The 5,586-nt window shown below is 37.9% G+C and overlaps 1 non-coding gene across 1 annotated transcript; it reads left to right on the top strand.

Annotated features, from left to right (window-relative positions):
• The first annotated feature begins 2,496 nt into the window (after positions 1 to 2,496).
• LOC148544839 (small nucleolar RNA R71) lies at positions 2,497 to 2,600 on the top strand. The gene has a single exon (XR_015900781.1). It is a non-coding gene; the product is annotated as a small nucleolar RNA R71 (small nucleolar RNA).
• Positions 2,601 to 5,586: the final 2,986 nt, after the last annotated feature.

Genomic DNA, 5,586 nt, shown 5'->3' with positions numbered 1-5,586 from the left:
GTGTGAATTTGATGAAGAATGGAGGGCTTTATATAGGGAAGGGAGGGGGGAAGGTTTCGGCCATATGGGTGGGTTTGGGTGGGAAATTGGTTTTGAATTTTTGAAGGTAGGTTTATGGGAAAGAGTGGATGGATGTGAGTGGTGAAGAGGTGATGGGGAAGAGAGTTTGAGGTGATTGGTGAAGGGTTTTTGGGGAAGAGTGTTTATGGGGTTGTGTGAAAGAAAGTGGTGAGAAGAAGTGAGTGGAGGTAGGTGGGGATCCTGTGGGGTCCACAGATCCTGAGTGGATCTTGTGGGGTCCACAGATCCTAAGTGGATCCTGTGGGGTCCACAGATCCTAAGTGGATCCTGTGGGGTCCACAGATCCTGAGGTGTTCAAGGATTTACATCCCTGCACCCATTAGGCATGTAAAAATGCCTTAGCACACAACTCTGGGCGTTCAGTGCCAGGTTGGTGGCCATTTTGGGCGTTCAACGCCCATTTGTGTGCCATTTCTGGCGTTGAACGCCAGAACCATGCCTGTTCTGGCGTTCAGCGCCCAGAAGCTGCCCATTTTGGGCGTTCAACGCCAGAACCATGCTCTGTTCTGGCGCTGAACGCCAGACAGATGCTCCTCCAGGGTGTGATTTTTCTTCTGCTGTTTTTGATTCCGTTTTCAATTTTTATATTTATTTTGTGACTCCACATGATCATGAACCTATAAAGACATATAACTAAAAAAAATATAGTTAGATAAATAAAAATTGGGTTGCCTCCCAACAAGCGCTTCTTTAATGTCAATAGCTTGACAGTGGGCTCTCATGGAGCCTCATAGATGTGCAGAGCTTTATTGAGACTCTCCAACACCAAACTTAGAGTTTGGATATGGGAGTTCAACACCAAACTTAGAGTTTGGTTGTGGCCTCCCAACACCAAACTTAGAGTTTGACTGTGGGGGCTCTGGTTGACTCTGCTTTGAGAGAAGCTTTTTCTGCTTCCTCTCCATGGTTGCAGAGGGAGATCCTTGAGTTTTAAACACAAGGGAGTCCTCATTCCATTGAAGGACTATCTCACTTCTGTCAACATCAATCACAGCTCTTGCTGTGGCCAGGAAAGGTCTTCCTAGGATGATGGATTCATCCTCTTCCTTTCCAGTATCCAGGACTATGAAATCAGCAGGGATGTAAAGGCCTTCAACCTTTACTAATACGTCCTCTACTTGTCCATATGCCTGTTTTCTTGAATTGTCTGCCATCTCTAATGAGATTTTAGCAGCTTGCACCCCATAGATTCCCAGTTTCTCTATTACAGAGAGGGGCATGAGGTTTATCCCTGAACCAAGGTCACACAGAGCCTTAAAGATCATGGTGCCTATAGTACAAAGTATTATGAACTTTCCAGGATCCTGTCTCTTATGAGGCAATGTCAGTTGATCCAGATCACTTAGTTCATTGATGAACAAGGGAGGTTCAACATCCCAAGTATCAATGCCAAATAATTTGGCATTCAGCTTCATGATTGCACCAAGAAACTTGGCAGTTTGCTCTTCAGTAACATCCTTATTTTCTTCAGAAGAGGAATACTCATCAGAGCTCATGAAGGGCATAAGGAGGTTTAATGGAATCTCTATGGTCTCTAGATGAGCCTCAGAGTCCTTTGGTTCCTCAGAGGGAAGCTCCTTATTGATCACTGGACGTCCCAGGAGGTCTTCCTCCTTGGGATTTGCGTCCTCCACTCCCCTTGTAGGTTCGGCCATGGTGCTTATGTCAATGGCCTTGCACTCTCCTTTTGGGTTCTCTTCTGTATTGCTTGGGAGAGTACTGGGAGGGATTTCAGTGATCCTTTTACTCAGCTGGCCCATTTGTGCTTCCAAATTTCTAATGGAAGATCTTGTTTCATTTATGAAACTTACAGTAGCCTTAGATAGATCAGAGACTAAGTTTGCCAAATTAGAAGTATTTTGTTCAGAGTTCTCTGTCTGTTGCTGAGTGGATGATGGAAAAGGTTTATTATTGCTAAACCTGTTTTTTCTACCATTATTAAAGCCTTGTTGAGGCTTTTGATCCTTCCATGAGAAATTTGGATGATTTCTCCATGATGAGTTATAGGTGTTTCCATAAGGTTCACCTAAATAATTCACCTCTGCTATTGCAGGGTTCTCAGGATCATAAGCTTCTTCAAAAGAAGCCTCTTGAGTACTGTTGGATGCAGCTTGCATTCCATGCAGACTCTGAGAGATCATATTGACTTACTGAGTCAATATTTTATTCTGAGCCAATATGGCATTCAGAGTATCAACTTCAAGAACTCCCTTCTTCATAGGCGTCCCATTACTCACAGGATTCCTTTCAGAAGTGTACATGAACTGGTTATTAGCAACCATGTCAATGAGTTCTTGAGTTTCTGTAGGCGTTTTCTTTAGGTGAATGGATTCACCTGCAGAAGTGTCCAGTGACATCTTTGATAGCTCAGATAAACCATCATAGAATATATCCAGGATGGTCCATTCTGAATGCATGTCAGAAGGACACTTTTTGGTCAACTGTTTGTATCTTTCCCAAGCTTCATAGAGGGATTCACCTTCTTTCTGTTTGAAGGTTTGAACATCAGCTCTAAGCTTGCTCAGCTTTTGAGGAGGAAAGTACTTGGCTAAGAAAGCCATGACCAGCTTATCCCAAGAGTTCAGGCTGTCTTTGGGTTGAGAATCCAACCATAATCTAGCTCTGTCTGTTACAGCAAAAGGGAAAAGCATGAGCCTGTAGACTTCAGGATCTACTCCATTAGTCTTAACAGTATCACATATCTGCAAGAATTCAGTTAAGAACTGAAAAGGATCTTCAGATGGAAGTCCATGAAACTTGCATTTCTGCTGCATTAGAGAAACTAATTGAGGTTTCAGCTCAAAGTTGTTTGCTCCAATGGCAGGAATGGAGATGCTTCTTCCATGTAAATTGGAATTAGGTGCAGTAAAGTCACCAAGCATCTTCCTTACATTATTATTATTTTCGGCTGCCATCTCCTCTTCCTGTTCGAAAATTTCTGAAAGGTTATCTCTGGATTGTTGTAATTTAGCTTCTCTTAATTTTCTCTTCAGAGTCCTTTCAGGTTCTGGATCTGCTTCAACAAGAATATTCTTGTCCTTGCTCCTGCTCATATGACAAAGAAGAGGGCACAGAAATAATAATAATAATAATATGGATCCTTTATACCACAGTATAGGGATCCCTGTGTGAGTAGAAAAAGAGGGGGAGACAAAGAATGTAATATAATGGAAGAAACACAACTGTGAGGAGGGTTGAGATGTGAGATGAGATGTTAGCAGATGAATAAATAGAATAAGATGGGAGAGGGAGAATTTTCGAAAATAATTTTTGAAAAAGGGTTAGTGATTTTCGAAAATGGTTTTTGAAAAATGTTAGTATTTTTCGAAAATTTTTAAAATCAAAAATAAAAATAAGAATAATTAGTTAATTAAAAAGAAATTTTTGAAAAAGAGGGAAGATATTTTCGAAAATTAGAGAGAGAGAGTTAGTTAGGTAGTTTTGAAAAAGTTAAGAAACAAACAAAAAGTTAGTTAGTTAGTTGAAACAAATTTTGAAAAGATAAGAAGTTAGGAGGTTAGAAAAGATATTTTGAAACCAACTTTTTGAAAAAGGTAAGATAAGAAGATATTTTAGAAATTAGTTTTGAAAAAGATTTGATTTTTAAAATCTTAATTAATGACTTGATTCATAAGAAATCACAAGATATGATTCTAGAACTTAAAGTTTGAATCTTTCTTAACAAGCAAGTAACAAACTTCAAATTTTTAATCAAAACATTAATTGATTATGTTATTTTCGAAAATTTTATATAAAAATAAGAAAAAGATTTTTGAAAAATATTTTTTTGAATTTTCGAAAATAACTAAGAAGTTTGAAAAAGATTTGATTTTTGAAAAAGATTTTGAAAAAGATAAGATTTTCAAATTGAAAATTTGATTTAACTCATAAGAAACAACTTGATTTTAAAAATTTTTGAAAAAGTCAACTCAAATTTTTGAATTTGATGAGAGAAAAAGGGAAAGATATTTTTTTTTTATTTTTTATGATGCAAGAGAAAAACACTAAAAAGATGCAATGCATGAAATTTTTAGATCAAAACATGTGATGCATGCAAGAATGCTATGAATGTCAAGATGAACACCAAGAACACTATGAATGTCAAGATGAACATCATAGACACAATTTTGAAAAAATTTTAATGCAAAGAAAACATGCAAGACACCAAACTTAGAATTCTTTAATGCTTAGACACTGAGAATTCAAGAATGCATATGATAAACATGAAAAGACACAAAACAAAAAATCATCAAGATCAAACAAGAAGACTTACCAAGAACAACTTGAAGATCATGAAGAACACCATGAATGCATGAGATTTTCGAAAAATGCAAGATGCATATGCAAGTGACACCAAACTTATGATATGACTCAAGACTCAAACAAGAAACAGAAAATCATTTTTGATTTTTATGATTTTCTAATTTTTTTGGATTTTTTTTTTCGAAAATTATATGAAAAAGAAAAATAAGGATTCCAAAATTTTTAACATGAATTCCAGGAATCTTGCCATGTTAGTCTAAAGCTTCGGTCCAGCAATTAGACATGGCTCACTAGCCAGCCAAGCTTTCAATGAAAGCTCCGGTCCAAAACACTAGACATGGCCAATGGCCAGCCAAGCTTCAGCATTTAACATCAGAGTATATTGCTCTTGATAACAAATTGCAAGCCTCAGTCCAAAAGAATTTAGACATGGCTTTGTAGCCAGCCAGGCTTCACATGCTTCTTGAAACACTAGAATTCATTCTTAAGAATTTTGAATCTATAGAATAATTTATTTTTGAAAACAATGTTTTTTTCGAAAACAAAAGAAAAATTTTAGAAAGATTTTTTTGAAAAATTTTTGAAAACAAAACAAAAAGAAAATTACCTAATCTGAGCAACAGGATGAACCGTTAGTTGTCCAAACTCGAACAATCCCCGGCAACGGTGCCAAAAACTTGGTACGCGGAATCGTGATTACACTTTAATTATGTAAAGTTCATTGCTCTTTCTTTCCCTGGAAATGGCGCCAAAAATATGATGCCAAAACCACGGTTCACAACTCCGTGTAACTGACCAGCAAGTGCACTGGGTCGTCCAAGTAATACCGTACGTGAGTAAGGGTCGAATCCCACGGAGATTGTTGGTATGAAGCAAGCTATGGTCACCTTGCAAATCTCAGTTAGGCGGATATAAATTGATAATGGTGTTTTCGAATTTAATATAATAAAATAGGGATAGAAATACTTATGTAATTCATTGGTAGGAATTTCAGATAAGCGAATGGAGATGCTTTCGTTCTTCTGAACCTCTGCTTTCCTGCTATCTTCATCCAATCAGTCTTACTCCTTTCCATGGCTAGCTTTATGTGATACATCACCACTGTCAATGGCTACTTTCGGTCATCTCTCGGGAAAATGATCCAATGCCCTGTCACCGCACGGCTAATCGTCTGGAGGCATCACCCTTGTCAATGGCTTCATCTTATCCTCTCAGTGAAAATGGTCAACGCACCCTGTCACG

This window comes from Arachis ipaensis, chromosome B9 (assembly GCF_059453495.1).
Source record: "Arachis ipaensis isolate K30076 ecotype BB chromosome B9, ASM5945349v1, whole genome shotgun sequence".
Taxonomy (NCBI): domain Eukaryota; kingdom Viridiplantae; phylum Streptophyta; class Magnoliopsida; order Fabales; family Fabaceae; genus Arachis; species Arachis ipaensis.
Note: the sequence above shows the minus strand (reverse complement) of the source record. Positions and strands in the feature narration are given on the sequence as shown.